Consider the following 20,820-nt stretch of genomic DNA (forward strand, 5'->3'; position numbering starts at 1 on the left):
GGTAAAGGGCATCTACTAGGTCATTGTGATCTGTATCGAACGAAGAAAATAGGTCAACAGGATTGTCCACCCACGTCATATTTATATCTCAAGGCTACTCTAGGAGAGGTGACTGGAAATGCGTGGCCACGCTCGGATTAGATCTACAGTAGATTATCCGGCCAGACAGTCATTCTCCTGATCAAGAAAAACCACTTTATGATGTGATCACGTGCAAGAACGACTTGAAAGATATCTTGCATTGAGTGGGAGATTTTCATGGACATAGAATTGGTAACGCACACTTGTGTCGGACAAGTGGGAGATTGTTGGAGTAGGTGTCCTCCACAATAGTGCGTCTACATTATTAAATCTCGTACAAGTAATATCAAGGATGTATTTTATATTTATCAGTTGATCAACGTTCGGTAACGCTCGACTGACTAGAGCTTGACGTTACTGTCGTTTGATGGCGGTGTTCAACTGATCCCTTACGGTCACACCTATAGGATGATGCACAAATGGAAAAAGTAATTATTTGTAATTGTTACAAGTTAATTAATCCCTTATGTATATTGAGTAAAATATTTAATATGAGTTTGGAACTCATAATTATAAATGAGATTTATATATATTTTTGGGGTAGAGGTTGTAAGTTAATTAAATTTACAACAAGTTGTAAATTAATTAAAATGGGCATTATAGTACCCATTATATATTGTGATGATGATAAAATATCACTCAATGAGTTGAGTGTATATCTTTTATAATTTGTCACATAATTGTTATATGATCAAATTAATATTTAATTATGTTAGATAGTTAAACACGAAATTAATAAGCAGTTGTGGGACAAATGTCGAAAATCGAAATGGACCCGTAGTCCCCTCTATAACCGATTATAGAGTAGTATGAAGGACTCCATTGTTTTTTTTTTCTTTTTGTCCTTTAGTGTTTGTATGATGCTTAGGACATAATCATCACAAAAGCACAATGATTAAAGTACACTCTATTTCTATTGGGTGTGAATAAAGTACGAAAAAGCAAAACCCACCCACTTCCCCTAGGGTGTCGGTTTTGGCTCTTCAAATAGAGCAATTTGTTGCTCAATTTTTGACTTGCTTGTAATATTTTATTCACATCTTCATCTCTCTAAAACTCAAAATAAAATATGATGATATTTATTTATAATTACTAGTGTAGTAATATTAATTATATTAAGGGTACATTACTACTATATCTAGTTAATATTAGTAGTAGTTCTTTGTGGTTATCTTGGGTGCTCACTTAAGGACGTATTCTAATTTGAATACTTGGTTTTGGAAGATCATCCATTCTATTTTTAGCTCAAGAATCGCAAGAGGAGGAGTCTCTTGTGGTGCCCTATTTTACCTCAACAATCAATGTAAGGAAAATCTAACTATTCTTATAGTTTTTCCACTTTCACTTGCATGCATGTATACTAATGACCAGCTAATGAAATTATCATGTAATTTAAGGTAACATTAGTTATGTCTAATGAGGGTCATAGATCCGAACACACAGCCACCCGCGCGTTGGTTTCGAGGCGGCGTCACTTCTCCCACGGAACTCCGGCGCGAGGCTGAGGCACGTCATGGGCCGTTACCGATTTGAAAGGCATTGAAACCAGTGAAAGGTTTGACAAGCCTGCATTTGTGGTGTCGCCACCAATGTTTATGGAAAATTGGAACCGTTCGAATAGTTCGTGTCATGTCAACACACAAAGTAGTGACAGGAACACTAAGAATTTTGTTGCCCTTAGCATTCTATGTCTAGAATGACACTCGTAATGCCAATAAACACGGATGTTCATAGAGATCTTGCGTAAGGGGTGAGGATACGTATTAGGAAGTTCTTTTATTTTAATACCTAATCCCGCCCGCCTTGATAGCGGCCTCTACTAATGATGAGGGAGGTTATTTATACTCGATATGTTGTCAATTGTATGCATGCAATGCAACATCCACGTTTTAATCCTAGCATGGGAATATTTGACTATGTCGGTTGACAAACAATTTAGAACCCAATTGGGGTCGAAGTGATGATTTATGTTCAATTACATGTGAAGCACATACAAGATGAATAAAATGGGATTTACAAATGATTATGACGAATGTTCATCATATAAATGCCAAAGATGGGATTTGAAAGAAAAGAAAATAAGAAAATTAATTGAAATAAGGAAATAAATCGAATCAGGAAATTGTTTGAAATAAGGAAGTTTAAAAATAAGGAAATAAAAAGAAATAAAGAGAACTGGAAATAAAAGAAATAGGAAATAAAAATATAAAGAAATTAACAAATTAAGTAAAATAAGTTAGAAAGTGATATAAAGAATAATAGTCAATTAATAGATTAAATAGCCTAATAGAAAGCTACGTCGAAAGAGAGAAAGAGTTCAGAGGCAAAAGCCATCTTAGAACAGGTGCAACAATGGGCGCGTCCTCTGGAAGAGGCGTGATAAAGTTATTTTCAGTCGTTTGGCCTTAATCAAAATAAATCCTAGCTCAGTACTAACAAAATAATTAGCGGTAAGTCAGGGTCGAATCCACAGGGAGGCGACGTAATTAATCTGATTTGTTTATATTTAAATCATCTTAAAATAACAAATTTATAGGGTTTGATTGTTTGATTTCTAACAACTAATAGCAAGTGAAATAAAGATGAATAAAAATAATATTAAAGAGTCTAGGGATCGGGTTCACTAGGTAGTCATCCAAGGGTAAGGTTTAATTCATTGATTGAGCAATTTATATTGTTGAAAGTCATATGATCGGTCGATTCTAATATGTCTTTTTAGATCTAAACTTAACATGCAATCGCTATTATTAAGTCGGTCTAATTCAATTATCGTGGCCTATACTAGTCTTAACCTGGTCGGTGAAAATCCTAGTTTATGCAAGACTAATTAATCAATTCTGATCAGTAATTAACTAATTAGAAGTAAGACGTTAATTAAACAACAATCAAAAGCAATTTAACAATCAACTCATAAGTTAACCCTTTTCTAAAAACCTAGATCCCCTTTCACCCTAGATTAAAGGCTTAGCTACTCATATTAATAATAATAACAACAATAACGATATAAGAAAGCATAATTAAGAACATAATAAGATGAACAATAATGATTGAGTAAATATTAAAGAAAGATTGATACCGTAATAAAGGAATGCTTAGATCCGGAAGTAAGAAAAATAAACTAAACTAAACTAAGGGTTTTAGAGAGCTTTTAGAGAAGTTCTACGAAACTAGGTAAATAAGACGTAAAATAAACTAGGGTACGATTTGGGTATTTATAATAACACATAACCGACTTAAGGAAAATTGCGGAAAATATGGAAATATGTGGTTCCTCGATCGAGTATGCTCTTACTCGATCGAGTACACGGGTTCCTCGATCGAGCCTGGCTATAGTTGATCGAGGCACCATCCTGTTTCAGCTCCTTTCTTCGTGTTGTCTTCTTAACTTCTCTTCCTTCATTCTTATGGATTCCCGGGTTATGCTTCGTGTATTCCTTCATGCCCACTCCGCGATGCCCATTTCATTCCTTTGCTCCTCAAATGCATCATTTGTGCATTAAACATCAAATAGCAGAAGTATCGACATTCTAACATAAAAGGCATGTAAATAATATAAACTAGCACGAAAATCGTATCAAAAGTAATTAAGGGGAGGCATAAATATGTATATAATTATGAGTCATCAAACTCCCCCAAACCATCTCTTTGCTTGTCCTAAAGCAAAGCATTACACAATTACAAAAGGCAATCATATAAATGGCGAATAAACAACTCAGACCTAATGTTGATGCACATACAAATCCCAAGCTATCCATATCTGTAACAAAGCAATGACCAAAGTGTACCAATAAAATAAATTCAAAGGTACGGAAAATAGAAAACATAGCTCAAGTCTCATGTCGCCGTACTATAGACAAATGCCAAATACCTTACGATCTTGCAAGACAAATTAGTCGGATTCACGCAGATTCACTCATGCACTCATAAGTATGTAAGGGTGAGTTATATGTGAATATAGAAAGACGTAGAAACACTCACTCAACTTATGAAACATGCATGCAATCTAATGTGATAGAGATTTCCCCAACTAATATGCAATCACAATATGTAGACAAAAGTACATGTATCAAAGACAATAAAGGGTGGCAAATGGGTTAAAGGGATAGAAATGGTTTATGCTAAAACACTTTATGGATATGTGGAGCTAAGACGGTAGTCGCAGCGCTAAACCAAAACCAAATCTTATAATAACAAATGAACTCAACTTAGAGAAATAATCTTAACTTTACAGCACGTGAGAGCGAATGAAGTACTCTCCAAATATGCATTAGACTCTAACGACCATCCTTTTGATCCTTGACAAAACCAAATGAAGCAATCAAGTTCTTTTCCTTTTCTCTTTTTCTCTTCTTTTCGATTTTTTTCTTTCTTTTTTCTTTTTTTTTTCTTTTTATTTTTACTTCATAATTTTTTCTTTTTCCAACACAAGGATACAACACAATTGCTAAATAATTCTACTATACCCACGATTGACAATAATAGTCTCAATCCCAACAATAGTAGTAAAATAGACATGATGAACAAGCAACTGCGACTGTCCCAATAAGGTAAGCAAATTCTTGGATTGCAGCTATAAGAATGTAATTTAAAGTTTGCTACAAGGGTTCAAACGGGCTAAACAAAGGGTAATGTAAGGCTTATTTGAACGGTAAGAACTGCCTATCCACATGTACTCAGTCAAATGAAAGCAATAAAAGTATCAAGAAATCAATGTCACATTTATGCAGTTTGATGTTACACATTCCACAAGGAGAAACCAAACTCAAGCCTAATTGACAAATGAGACCAGTTTATTGATGTTCCTGGCCTAGGAAGCTCTATAGACCTCAGAATTTAAATAGTTTACCAACATAATTATGTCAAATCTAATTAGCATAAGGCATGTCGAATACGGTTAAGACTTGAATTATAAGCTTTGTTTCCATGAATAACGGGTCAAAACAATGTACATGGACAACTATATGGGATTCAAATGCAAAAACAATGCAATTTAACATCATTGCTATTTAATTCACCAAGACTCGACCTAAAACAAAGTAAAAACATGTTTTTTTATTTTGAAAATTTTTAATTTTTATGGATTTTTAATATAAATGCACATGATATAAAGTAAATCACACAACATAATTAAACTCCTCTCCCAAACCTAAATGTCACAGTGTCCTCATTGTGACGCCTACAACATAGCAATCACACAAAAATTTCCAACAACCTAAAGGACACATCTAACAGAAGGAATGGGAAATAACTAGAGAGAATACAATAAAAGTAGATACAAGGGAAGAGAATACTGGGTAAGAGCGTATGAATTCCCCCAAACCAGGTGTAAAAATAGGGAAAACAATCAACCGCATAATTCCTATCATCGTCTGGCTATGTTTCTGACCCAAAACACTTGGGTACTCATTCGAGCCAATAGCTAGGGTTAATGGGGAATTAGGGGAGACCAACATGGGGATTGATTCATGCTTAATCTAATATATTTTCATAATTAATTTGCTTGCTTGTTGTGATTTCAACTTATGCACATGTTTTGTTTGATGAAATGCGAGCCTATGAATCCTTGCATTTTTTACCCATCACCTATCTTTTCAATGAGACTTGTAAGCTTATACACCAACTCCAGTCGCATTAGACCATGCATATAGTTGAATAGGAAGGACTAAGTCGACTTGTAGGTGTTGTACAATCTAATCGATTCGACTCCGGGACCCAAACCTTCTTAGGGATTGTAAGCTTATACACCAACTTGATCCCATCACAACAATAAGTGCTTGCATCTAGTGGAGAACATGTTTGTGTGATCAACCCCCATGAATCCCCTATGAACGCATGATACCCTAGTGCTTTTAATCAATTGTTTAAATCTCACTTTAATTATCTTGCTTGTTTTCATTACTTTACTTTTATATTGTTGATTAGTTTAGTTGATCTCCTATCTCAACCCAAATTGTGACACCGTAAGACACAACCATTTGCAATTGAAAATCCTACATCAATACCCGTCCCTTGGGATCCGACCTTTACTTGCCTCTTTGCTAAGAGTAGTTGTAAAGTTATAAATATTGTTTTGGTTAGGTAGCTTTTGACGACGAGCATATAAAACCGACACACCAAAAATGGCGCCGTTGTCGGGGACGGTGTTAACTTGATTTGATTTCCGTTTATTGTTTTTAGTTGTCTTTATTCACCTTGGGGAAGTCAATCTCCTCAAGGTTGTTCTAATTATTTTCAAGTTGTTTGATATTTTGCATGTCTAGGAGATCACAAGGTAACTTGTTTCCCATTGATCTTGAAATTGAAAGAACCTTAACCAACAATAGAAGACTTGCTAGAGATACTTTAAGAGGTATTGGGGAAATTGTGGACATTCAACCAAATAACATTGAGTTTACCAACCCTTTCGCAAGAGAAGGAGAGGACAAACCAATACAAAACCCACCACAAAATCAACCCGCAATGCCTAAATTCTCATCACATTTCGTACCAACCGAAGAGAACCTACCAAACGGTACTCCTACACCACAACATTTAGCCGGTAATTTCATTGCCAAATCCGCATTCATACAACTAGTTGAGAGAATTCAATTTTGGGGGATGCCTAGTGAAGAGCCTCACTCATATATGGAGACTTTTTATGACTATTGTGATGCGATTTCTCAAACCGGAGTTACTCAAGACCAAATCCGATGGGTCTTATTTCCTTTTTCTTTGATTGGTACCGCGAAACAATGGTTGAAAAGCCTAGACAAGGCTACTCTTGGTATTTATTCATGGAAGAAATTGGCACTTGCTTTCTACAAGAAATTCTATCCTCCGGAGAAGACTAACATGTTGAGAGCCCAAATCACCGGGTTCAAACAAAGGGATGAGGAATCATTGTATGAAGCATGGGAGAGATTTAAGGACACTTGTCGTTCTTGTCCACACCATGGACTTAGCGAGTGGTTCCTTGTGCAACAATTTTGGAATGGTCTATATGAAGACTCCCGAAACATTCTCAATATGGAATCTAATGGTATGTTCACCGAAGTTGATGACAATCAAACATGGGGCAAGATTGAGGAAATGGCGGTCCATAACTCACAATATAATAGGCCTCGAAAGGCTACTAGAGGAGGAAAGCATGAGGTGGATTCCATTACTCAATTGGGTGCTCAACTAAGTGCTCATATTGACACCATCAATTTGAAGTTTGAGAAGGCTATGGCTAAACTTGAAGAGGCCTCCAAATTACCCAAGCAACATGTTAATGCTATGGTGGCATCATCCTCAATTCCAAGTGGAGTATGTGAGAGTTGTGGAGCTTTGGGACATGACTAAAGTGAATGTAGGGGAACAAGTGAACAAGTAAATGCTTTCCAAGCATACAAAAGTGGCACCCTTTATTCCAACAATTACAACGAGAACACCAAATTTCATCCCAACCTTTCATACAAGAGCCAAAATGTTCAAAACCCTCAACCAACATACACCCCACTCCCAATGAGAAATCAAGCTCCAAGACCCTTTTACAACCAAAGCCAAAGTTATCAAAATCAACCCTCATACAATCAATCCAATGACCAAGGCCTTGATGTTCAAAAAGCGGTCCTCCAAATGCAAAAGAATCAACAAGAATTTTTCACTCAAATGCAAAAAGATAGCCAAGCAAAAGACATCACCATCAACAACATACTAGCCCACACAAAGATGTTGGAAACCTAAATGACCCAATTAGCATCTTCTAGCTCTCAAAGACAAAAGGGGCAATTATAACCTCAAAGTAATCCCCCAAGACATGAGTCGGTGAGTGCCATCCATTTGAGGAGTGGTACAAGGTATGAAGGGCCGAAGAAGCCAATTGATGAAGAAGTCGTGGAGGCTAATGACAAGCAAAGAGTTGAGAACTGTAAGGAAGAAGAAGAACCCACCATTCACGAAGTTTCAAAGAAAAAGAATGAAGATAAGGCTAAAGAAAAAGAGCCTATTGTGATTAGACTTCCATTCCCAAGTCGTCAAGCTAAGCCTAAGTTTGATGAACAACTTGGAAAGTTCATGGAGATTGTGAAGAAGTTAGAAGTCTCAATCCCATTCACGGAATTGATCAATCATGTTCCAGCCTATGCAAAGTACATGAAGGACATTCTTACAAAGAAGAAATCCATCCGGAAGCTAGAGACTATTGTATTCACTAAAGTGAGTAGTGCTATTCAACAAGGGATTTCACCTGCAAAACTCAAAGATCTGGGAAGCTTCTCTATTCCATGCACCATTTGCGACACTACAATCAACAAAGCTTTATGTGACCTTGGAGCAAGTGTAAGTGTCATGCCATAATCGGTATGCAAGAGGCTAGGGATGGGAGAGCTCAAGTGCACTAATATTACTCTTCAAATGGCGGATCGATCAACAACGATACCTTTAGGGATATGGGAGGATGTGCCCGTAAGAATTGGTAAATTCTTCATCCCGGTGGACTTTGTTATTGTTGATATGGAGGAAGATTCCAACATTCCTATCATCTTAGGAAGACCTTTCTTGCATACCGCGGGAGCGGTGATTGATGTGAAACATGGAGAGCTCACAATTGAAGTAGGGGATGAGACAATCACTTTTAATCTTGACAAGAAAATGAGAGCTCCCCGACTACATGAGCCATGTTTCAAGATTGATCATTATAGCCGATAAAGTGATAAGAAGAAGTTGACATCTCAATGCAAAGATCAAGCTAAGGGTAAAGAATCACTACCTGTTGGAATGTCCCCGACAATAATGCAATCACATTGTTGATCATATTAAGATCACATGTTTAAATCTCTTTTTTTTTAAGAATACATGTGGAAAAGTAATATTTCATAGTCAACTGGTCCACACATATCGGGAATGATTGGCTGACTAGAGTTTGACATTACAGTCGTACGACGGTGGTGACCAGTTGATCCCCTAAGGTCATACCTATAGGGTAATGCTCTTAATTGATTATTTAATTAATCGTATGCCGATACGGGTTAATTAAATTCCTTAAAATTGACGAGTGATTTTGTGAGTAAAATTACGTGTCTTATTGTAATTTGATTAAATAAGATTCGGTCTAAGTAATCGAATTGTTTTATTACTTAGATTAATTTATTGTTTATGAAACAATTAAAAATAGAATGAATAATTTATTATAAATACAAGTTGTTGTAGTTTATAATTATATGACCCATTTTGGTACAAGTAATTATGAATTACTAATTATTTTTGTATGTGACATATTTAATTATATGATGATTTTTAATATGTTAAAAATACATTATAATGTAACATGTCAAGTAACATGTCACATATGTCACAATTGACAAATGAAATAATAAAATAGACCTCCATTTTATGGGTAATAACCGGTTTTATGGAGGGAGTATTAGGTTTATGTTGTCTAATTTATTTATTCAAAAGAAACACAATGATGACCTATTTCATAGCCATGCAAACCTATTATTCTTGGGAAGAAAATAAGCTCATGCATTGGCTCCTCTCCTCCTATGCTACCCAGTTTCCCAAAGAGAAAAAGAAGAGTTTTTCTCTTACATTTTATTCATTCTATAAGTTTTAAAAAGATACATGTTATATTTTTACTTGTGGTTCCTTTTACTCTACACTTTTGAGAGAACAAAGAGAGCTCATAAAATCCTCATCTTAGCCGAAATATACCAAGAGCAAAATACTTTTTGGGTCAATTTTAAGGTAGGTTTTATTATTACTAGTCTAATATTAATAAAATCTATTAAGTGCATTGCCTTGGTACAATCCTTGGGGAGAGATTCTACACTTGAATCTTGTTCATCCATAAGGAAAGCTCAAGATCTAGCCAAGATAGGTGACCTTGCTAGTGCCCATATTGCCGAATCAACAAATTTAAGGAACCGATTTTTCTTTACTCTTGTATTAGTTTTGCATGCATAAGATCTTTAACTAATTTTATGACTAAATTAGTTATTCACATATTCAATATGTAAACAAATGAGATTAATGAATCCCAACAAGTGGTATCAGAGCACAAGGTTGTTGCATGCAAAATAGGGTTTCTTTTTCTGAGTTAATTAGTTAACAAATAAAACTTGTTACTTAGGATTTATGAAGATAAATCATGAAATAATTTTGCATGTTAAAAGTTTCTGGTCCTAAATGTATTTTAGGACATATGGGATGATATATGGATTTTATTGTTCATTATATATATTATTGGCATTAAAATGTGATTTTTACGAGAAAAATGTCAATTTTGGACGAAAAATAGTTAAGCTTCGAATTTTTTAGTGATTTTTGGATATGATTTCAGAAATATAATCTACTGGTTTCATGTTAAATTTCGTGAAAAATAAAGTCATTTTGCATAAAATATGAATTTTATAGGTTAAAGTTAAATTTAAAAGGGTTATTAGGTTAATATCAGTTAAATTTCGAATCTGATCATGAAAGTTTAATATGTTGTCACATGCATTTTTACTCAGTGTGTGTAAAAATTTTAGATGGATTGAACTCTTTTTGCATGATTTATGAATTTTTGAGTAAAAGTTCAATAAATAGTGACTTAAATTAGCCTATAATGCTAAAACATATTTCATGACTTAAGAAAAACGTCCAATATTGCTTATTTATCCCACTTATCATATCTAAAAGTGAAAATTTGATTAATTTATTTTTCTTATGCTTTAATGATTTTATTTGTCAAATTCGATAAACCGCAACGATTTTTTTTTTCTCGAAAGGTTTTCGAAATTTTTAACCTACGTTTTGAATATTATGAATGTCATGGAATTTTTCCAGAATGTTCAAGAGTTTAAATTTCAAATTTTGAAATTATTTGAAATTATTTTAATTTAATTTGGAGTTTTTATATATATATTTTGAGTCCAAATGAATAATATTAGAAATTCAAGTTGAATTATTGTCTAAATTTTTGTGAAGACTAAATTTTGAGTCCTAAAAGGTTAGGGTAATTAACTTGAACATAAATGTGATTTATGAAATGTTTCATGATTTTAATAGTTAATAATCATTCAAATCCATAAAACCGAGAAAAATATACGATATTAGCTCTTTAAAGGCGATTTGGCATAAAATTAAACATGTTCATACATATTTTAACGCTGCATTTTATTTATGATTGTCATATTTTTGATTTATATAATTTTGAATTATGTAATTTTATCTTAGTATGGCCTTAGTTTTAATCGATATTACCCGTAATGAAAGGGAATATTGATTCGGTTGTAATTTAGTGTGATCTCGTAGTACTTTTATTTTTACTAGTTTTTCATTTTATAAACGTATAATAGGAATAGTTTTGTATTTTTATTATTATTTGTAATCATGGAGTTGCTTCAAGACTGTGCTATTCGGAAAGGTGTTCTGACGAAGACGGAGTTCTTGGGAGGCGTGCCATTTGAAGATTCAAGGGACCAATGGAGTTGGTTTCCGAATATGTAATAGATTTTTTGATTTTCTATTTTAAGAAGGCCATACTAGGAATTTAATTATTGCTTTGCATTTCTTTTAATATGTTATATGCATTGCCAAATCGCCATAACAACACATGCATATCATATCGAGTCATCGACCGTGTCAATTATAATTATCGTAGTTCACTACTTTAGTTCACTTAAAACGTGATAGATAATAAATTGACAAGACCTCCCACATATAATAATTGAGAATTAGCCTTACCAAATAGTAGAAACCATGAATCCCAATTTCATAAGAAAGTAGATTCGGCTCACCAGGGTACTAAACTTGTTACGTTGGCTAAGTGGGTAATAAAATGTTATTACATCGAAATTTGGATTGAGCTCAACGGAAGTATTCGTGACCGTAGTCGCATGTGTTCCGGGGTAAAGATGAAAATTAGAGTAATTTTTATCGACCGAGAGTTCTAGAAGTAGAATTGATTAAGAGGTTAATCCACCGAGTTATATTAATAAGGGATGACTCGGCTTACCGTACCCGTATTCATATGAATTTGGATATCGGAATCATTTATAATAGTTGGGTAGAGGTCACTATATAAATGCAATACTTGTTTAAAAGTATTATTAAAATGATAGATGTTAATTATTTCCTTCATTTCCGTTTTTGTAGTTAATTATACGCAATGAATTCATCTAATACTCCTACACCAATCACCATTAATTCATGGCTCCAAATCATTCGATGAAAAGCGCTCCGAGTATGACAATGATACGATTAGAGAATTACGCATTGGCATTGGTCAGGATGGAAATCTTTGCTACTTTACTACTTCTACACCTCTCACTCCTATATTCATGCCCACCACATCCTTGGTAAGGGAATCATATGAGGATAATCTCACAAAATTCCAAGGTATCCTTGTTTGATGAAGCAAGAGGAAATATTAAATTCAGTGGGAGTTCAATCAAGAGTGTCCTTGCAACTGAAAGGAGTATTAGTATTATTAAAGGAAAGGCAAAGATGGGTAAGAAACCCAAACCTGATAATGAATTGGAAATGGATAGTGAGACTACCACAACCAAGACCAAGAAAGGTGCCCAATCTTATGAAGAATGTCATTATTGTAATGTCATGGGCCATTGGAAGCAAAAATTGCCCCATGTATTTGCGAGATATCAAAGTTGGACTTATTACTTCAAGTGGGACTTGGAAATGTGGAAAAGCTAAACAAGAGTGATATAAATCTCCGATAAAGAAATGGAGCTAGGGTAGCCGCCACTTCAAGAGGGACTTATGTACTTATTTTAACTAATAGCTTTAAATTTTAATCTACATAATGGTGATTATATACCCACCTTGTATAAAACATTATTTCCATTTCTATGTTAGACATGAAAGGATTTATTTTGTTGAAAATAGACATGGCTGTGACTTGTGAGCCATGTCACTTATCTTTATGATATACAAGTTTTAGACACTTCCAACTCGAGCAAAGATATCTTCATAATACAACCCAAAAGACTCAAATTATTAATCCAAATGATTTGTACATTTGGCTTTTTCGATTAGGTTACATAAATGAGAAATGCACTAAATGCTAGTGTCGACTAGATTTATTGGACCATTTGATTTTCAATCATATGGTATATGCAAATCTTGTCTCCTTCGCAAAATAATTTGCACTCCATTTAGAGGTAAAGGGTCACAAGCAAATAATTTGTTGGGACTAATACATGCCAATGTATGTGTTCTAAGGAGCATCACCGCAAGGGGAATTTATGACTACTTCGTCACTTTTACGATAATTTAAGTAGATATGGGTATATTTACTTAATCAAATATAAAGTGAAGCATTTGAGAAATTTCTAAATAACGTAGAGAACAAATTGAACAAAGTAATAAAGCATTACGATTCGATCGTAGTGGCAAAGATCTAAGTAATAAGTTTGATTTATTAAATATGGATTATGACCTAGTGTCACTATCCATAAGATCAAATTAATATGAGTCGGTTTGAGTCATTGACCTCAATTTTGGGAATTTGCAATCCAAAATGGACAAGTAATTCTAAACGGATGGTCAACCAGGAAATACCTAAAATAGAGAGTCTATTTAACATATGATATAGATCAGATTGGCATATAACATGAATCAAACTGCCATGATAGGGATGGCCTTTTGTAAGCTAATGCATAGTCTAGTTAAACTCCTAATACTCCAACATATATATGTTTGTAACTCACAAAGCTATCTCTCAAGAAGATAGATGTATTTCTGAGAGATAGAGTGGGAGTAGATTGGATCGTTATAAACATGTCTTATAGTTAAAGTGTTACTTTGTGAAAGTAATTGAACTATAATTTATAAAGATAGAGTGGGAGTATAACTCAGTGTGATTTTAGCGCACATGTCTTATTGGTTAAAATATTGCTTTGTGAAAGTGATAGTATTATGACCTTGTTACATACGAGCCATAGCATTACAATCCGAATATTGTAACTCAAGAGTAGATTTACTTTAAAGCGAGAGTCTCTTTAAAGGTAAATAGAGCTTTAGAGTACTCAAATGCATAAGATTGACACGAAGATGTTGATCAAGATAAATTATGTTAGGAATTACCGCATTTCATTTTGATGAAGAATGGCAAATGATATTAAAAATACGCTTTTCTAAAATGTGAATTTAGAGAAGGGAGTGTTTGGAACACAAAACCTTAGATGAAGATCTAAGAATCCTAACATATTATGCGTTGCTTTCTTAAGTGATCCTAGAATGGTCTTAAGCAAGCATTTAAGGATTATACTTTTCGTTCATGTGATAATAGTGAATGGTTTCATTTACATTATTGAAGAATCGTGATTATACATGAAGTTAAGTGGGAGCCAGAATCATTTCTCCATGTCTTATATGTTGATGACATATTACTTATTGAGAATAATGTACCAATGCCCTCTTCTGTGAAAGAGTGATTGGAGACTTGGAAAAGGGTGCAAAGTATTCTAGATTTTTGAATCTATGAGAGAGAATATTGGCATAAAGTTGAGAATCTTATGAGGATAAGATTTTTCATATCTGTTATACATCAACAAGGTTGAATAGGCTGTTCATGTTGATGAAAGTGGAATTACTATGATGGAGTCATAGTCGTTCACTGAACTTATTAAGTTGTTGATTACATGAGATCGATTTCTAATGTTTCCACCATTGGAATGATCATGTATGCCAACAGACGCACATGCCATGATGTATCATATGCCTAGAGCATAATAAGTCAAGAACAAGATAATTCCCATGATATGGCTTATGAAAGCCTTAAAGAACATCCTTGAGATTTTTGAGAAGAATTAAGGATTCGTTCATAAGTTTGGATGATGAACTAAGTTATGTGTTTATGTTGAAGGGTTGCACAAACTTTTGTTTCCAAACCGAAAAGGATTTGTTGAAATCCTAGGATGTCTTATTGACTAAGGAGTAAGAGACTAGAAAAGTGTTTTAGTTTCACGCATTGCAAATTCTACAAAAAGAATCTAAGTAAATTGTGATAAAATGGTCAACGTAGGGATTAAGGGTGAATCCCTCTACAAATGACTTTTTATCACAAGTTATGCGATAACAGTGGGAGCATCTTTCAAGTTAAAGAAGCCCAAGTCTAGTAAGAAGTCTAGACATATACTCAGATAAATTCATGTCATTAGAGATGACATTGAATGGAAAGAAATAGCAATTAATAAAGTTGGAATATATGGATATAGGGTATATCCACTTGCCAAGCTTTTATTGCATTTCGACTAGTGTAAAAGATACACTAAAGATTATAAGATATGAAGTAGTAATAGTGTATTGACTATTCATATATGATAATCGCATTTATCGTTTGAGTTTTATTAAACTCACCCGTTACACCTTGTCGTATCCAAATGGGTTGTAGAGACAAAGTGAACCCCATTAAAGTGAACTGCATTGACATGGTATTCGCCCCTATTTACTTATATGAGGTGACGTCTTGAAGTAACTAGAGTGTGATGCGATTGATGGCAAGTTCTGTGGACGCGGGCCCACGGGGGCGAAAAGCGAAGCAAGCTTTTCTTGTGCATTTGTGGAGTCGCTACCAATTTATTGTGGAAAATTGGAAACCGTTCGAATACCTCGTGCCATGTCAAGACACAAAGTAGTGACATGAACACTAAGAACTCGTTACCCTTAGCATTCTATGTCTAGAATGACTCTCGTGGATGCCAATGAACACGGATGTTCACAGAGATCTGGAGTAAGGGGTGAGGGTACGTATTAGGAAACTCTTTTGATCGAACACCTAATCCCGCCCGCCTCGATAGCGGCCTCTATCAATGATTAGGGAAACTGTCTATACTCTATATGTTGTCGATTATATGCATGCAATGCAACATCCATTAGATTAATCCTAGCATGTGAGAATTAATACTAAGTCGGTGAACACGTAATTTAACATGCAATTGAGTCGAAGTAGAAATTTAAGATAGATTACATGTGAGAGCATACAAGCAATACGATAAAAGAAATACAATAAAATTACAATAATTACATCGGATTTAATTGATTTATGTCGTAAATACATTTAAAACGGATAATTTGAGAAGAGAAAGAATAAATAAATAAACAGACAGAAATTAGTTGATAATACGATTAATAGTAAATTAAATACGTAAACTAATAAACTAGGTCAAGGCAGAAACGAGAGTTCAGAGACAGAACTCAACCAGAACAACAGGCAGAGCTGCGTCCTTTGGAAGAGGCGCAGCAGACGTTGCGTCTGTTCCTGAGCTCAGTTCTGCCTGTGAAGCCGGAATTGCAAATCGTTAATATTCATTGGTGATTTTAATGCTTTATTATATTATTTGACATGGATGGAAGTGCTTAACAGCTTATTTACATGTGATTGAGGTCATAAAAACGATAAAACATGGATAAAAACTAATTAGGATGAATTATTTACGAGATTAATAAGGTTAATTATGAGAATTAAACAAACTAAACAAATTAATTATTAAACAGGCTATTAATGACGAACTAATGATGGCAACGATAAATAACGAATGAAAATATATCAAAGATGAATTCCAGAGACTCAATATGGATGAATCGAATCTCTAAAACCCGAATTGATTTGAATGTCGAAAACCCGCAAATATGAATTATAAGGGATTTAAGTCGGGATGTTAATGATAATAAATATTAATGAATTACAGGTTAAAATTATCATATTAGAATTATTGTGTTGAAAGAAACATGAACAATTGAAAGCAAAATAAAACATACAAACGAACAAAAGACGAAGGAAGAAGAAAAGACGCAGAATCTGCGCACCTCGAGAAGAGAGCGCAACAGTCTTCGTCCCTTCAAGAGGCGCAACGATTCTTGCGTCCTTTCTCGACGTTGGTCTCCTGATAATCCGTAAAAAAGGTTTGAAATAAGGTTTTACAAATCGGTTTTAAGCGTATTTTCGACATAAATCTTACAATAATGATTACAAAAATAAAGAACAATAATTAAAAGAAGGATTTACACCCTCAGACTTACATGTTTGACGAAGCGAGATTAACTAAGTTAACGTTTAGTGATGCTCGACTCGAATATATGACGAAAGTGCCCTCTAAGAGGAATTAAACAGATTGCTTAAGTTGATTGATGGTGGAGTTGGTCAAATTGGTCGGTCATGCAAAACGAGGATGGTACTCAGAAAGATCCGAGCTTACGTGGTTGAAAGTTCAAGCATGTAGACGCCAAAAAGTAAGAACGTGGTCTAGAATGCAAAGGGAGAAGAGAAGGGCGGACACTCGCGTGAGAAATATGAGGAACGAAGGTCCCTGTTTATGCTAATCACACGGAGGAATTATGGTAAGAATAGGATACGGAAGGAAAGATCCAGAAACAACCGAGTTAGGTTAAAACACGGAAACTTGGACAAAAAAAACCTGGAGAAAAGGCGCAGCAAGCGCTGCATCCCTTGGAAGAGGCGCAACACTTACTGCGTCCTTTCCCCAGCGGTTTCCTCATGCGCAAAAAAACGCGTTTGACAGCCTGTCGTATTTTAGGCATAACGTTCTCTACAAGACTCGGAATAAGGTGATTTTGGTGGTATTGGAAAGCTAAGAATGAGATCTAGAAGTTTTTGTGAAATAGGCCTGACCCAAAAAAGTCGTTATCACCTTGTAAAACGGGCCTAAAAGTCGGGCTATCATTTTAGCTAAATGAAATGCACATTTTGTAATGTAAACTTTTAGTTTAGCTAATGAAGTGACATGAGACTCTAAATGAGATATAATCTCAACATTTTATGACATCCTAACCTTAGGTAGACAAGCACATTGCTTTGACTCGGGATTTGACAGTCTTAGGAAAATGAAGACGGTTTTTGCCCCGGACTCCAAATGAACTCTAATTACTGCCAAAACGACCGTAATGACACCTAGATGACGACAATGAGGTAGAAACAAGTATTTGAGCTATCACTTGACGATAAACTTACGAATTGTCATAAATCGTTCCGTGTACCAAACATGCGGCCCAATCATCACCGGGTGTTTTGCGGGAGGTGCAGAAATGAGGTATCTACAGATCCCCCACTTTGACTGAGGCTCGGAAAAGGCGAAAGTTAAAGTATAGCCATCAGGTCAATCGAAGATTACAACCTGACGACTATGGCGACGCGAGGCAGTTCAAGGGGTCTGAGCCAAGGACCTGTCGTCGAGAACATTTTAAAGTCTGTCGACTATATGGGAGGGTCGTTTAAAGTCCATTAGACTACGTAAGGAAGCTCGCCAGCCATAAGAAGAGACCATACCTGAGATTTCTTTCTCGAGATGTTTCCGGAGGTGCATGGCAGCTAAGGTTAAGCGTAGGAGCTAAGGGTAAGCGTAGGAGATAAGGGTAAGACCTAAACGTTATGTAAGGATTATGCTAGGGTGTGGGAACTTCTGGAGAACGGCACCTTTGTTGAACGCGGTGAGGAAACAAAAATGTCAAGGGTAGCAGGACGTAGGTTGGAACTGCTGGGGGAAGTCTGCTTGGGTCGGTCTCAAGCGAACTCTGGCAAAAACTTGAGGTTGAATCTCCATGTCTCGAGAAGAACAATCGGCTGTCATGAACTCTCGCTGGGGGATTACTGAGGTTGAATCTCCATGTCTCGAGAAGAACAGTGAACTCTCGCTGGGGGATTATTGTGGTTGAATCTCCATGTCTCGAGAAGAACAATTGGCTGTCATGAACTCTCGGTGGGTGATTGTTGAGATGTGTCGAAACACCGTCAGATAAAATACGCTCATTGTTGCAAGCGAAGTCTTGATAAAGTACTGCTTCTGATACTTACCTGCATGGTTAATAGCCACACAAGAATGCAATCTAATATATGCACGTAAGCAATTATTCACATGGACCTCGAATGAGGAAACACAAAAGTCGTTTCTTTTTAAAAGTCGTTTAAAACTTGTTCAAAGAAATTTGTCGTTTGTAATGCGTTATGCATATTCAATGGGCTTTAGACATAGGACTTGACATGACACAGATCTACTAGGACGCGACGCGAAATGTATACTTAGGTTTGACTGACGCGAAACTAACTTAGATTTGACCCGACACAGAGATGACTTTGACAGACTTTGTTTAAGTATGCGCAACCCCTAGCCAAGTGTGGGTGTCAATGCGTATTAGTTCCAAAGGTATAAGAATTGCAAGAATGATGAAGGCATATAAAGGCAAGGCATGAGCCATGGATCATCTGTCTACTTGGACATCTTTTGCTGCCACTTGCTGTAAAAGAGACCCCTCTTTGAGGCATGATAACTTCGAGAATCGATCTAAGACCTTTGTCATTGTCCGGACCAAATACTAGCTTGGCTTAAAATAAGATAGGAATAAAGGAAGGGTGGCATCTCGGAAGAGAAGCCCCCAAGATGAGAAGATGGCTCTGGAATTTGGTAAAAAGTAGATTGGGCGACAAGAAGGAGCCCCCAGTAAAGAGGTGTTGGTTGTGGAAGGGATGTTAATTGAGATTGAAAGGTTGAAAATTGGGATGGTTGATAATTGAGGTGGTTGAAAGTTGTTAATTAGGATGGTTGATAATTGAGGTTGAAAGTTGGGATGGTTGTGTCCTTGAGGACTGCCTACGTATCCACGCGAAGTGAAATCAAACCAGATCGTAGTTCAAGTGTGTGGCTTTGGTTAATTTGTTTGAGTGTTGTGGTTGTATCCTTCTTGTGTAAGAAAGGGCTGCCTACGTATCCACCTGAAGAGGTGAAATCAAACCATGCTCGTAGTTCAGGTGTGTGCCTAAGCTTATGTTGTTAGGACCTTAAAGTGCATGGGTCAGGAGATTATTTTCCCTTGGTGACTCGAAGAATTGATTTGAGATAACTCCCTTTGATCATAGACTAAAGAGGTGTAACTAATTTTGTAAAAATTTCCTTGTCATGTGAGCACACCTAGTGGACCCTAAGGATGATATGGGTATGTCCTGTTCTGGGTAGCAATGTATTGAAGACTCCATGTCTGGGTCAAGGTGAAACTGGATTGGATATTTAGAATATGAAGCTTGGTAATAAGAGGCTTTGATGAACAAATCTCTGGAGCTTGATTTTATGGAGTTAAGGCTTGATGGGGTTATGGCCTGTAATATGGTTTGGAAATGGAGTCTCTGGCTTGATGTAGCCTGAGCACGTAAAGGTAGGTTAATTGATGTGGGTTCAAGTTTCCATGTCTTGGCCCTAAAGGATGGGTATACTTGACAACCTTGAGAGGATTCTCAAAATTCCTAACTATCTCCTTATAATGGTCTCGATAAGGACTTAGGGTGTATGATGTGTGAAAGGCTAAGTGAGGGTGCTAGCTGACCATCTTCATTGATGTCATGATTCTTTATTCCGTTCAACATTGATTTCAGGCTTGTTCTTGATTCAGAATCAGGGTCTTGGTCTGGAATATATCTTTGCTTCTTGCTCAGATTTTTGATTCGGGTTTTTTTTAGGATAACATTGACTTTTGAGATTGACTTGACTATCTTGACCGAGCCTTCTTCTTTTGACTCTTTTGTCTTGGAATACGGGCATAACCGCAGCCTCGGATATCGAGCTTGGTCATTTCTCTTCATTGAGCCTTTGTCTCTGATCATGGCTCGTATCGTCTTGGATTTTCTTGCTACTATGGATTTGGGTCAGACTAGCAACTTTAGTGTGAAACGGGTTGGTTTTTAGTAACAGGGGTTGTTTATTGTGGGGAATGGGCTTACCTTCCGTCGTGGATCGAGGGAGATGGCCTGGATTCGTCCTAGAATCT

At 35.8% G+C, this 20,820-nt stretch overlaps 1 non-coding gene across 1 annotated transcript; it reads right to left on the reverse strand.

Moving 5' to 3' along the window:
* Positions 1–6,912: 6,912 nt before the first annotated feature.
* On the reverse strand, positions 6,913–7,019 carry LOC141609655 (small nucleolar RNA R71). The gene has a single exon (XR_012527576.1). It is a non-coding gene; the product is annotated as a small nucleolar RNA R71 (small nucleolar RNA).
* Positions 7,020–20,820: the final 13,801 nt, after the last annotated feature.

The sequence above is a fragment of the Silene latifolia genome, chromosome 10 (genome assembly GCF_048544455.1).
Source record: "Silene latifolia isolate original U9 population chromosome 10, ASM4854445v1, whole genome shotgun sequence".
NCBI lineage: Eukaryota > Viridiplantae > Streptophyta > Magnoliopsida > Caryophyllales > Caryophyllaceae > Silene > Silene latifolia.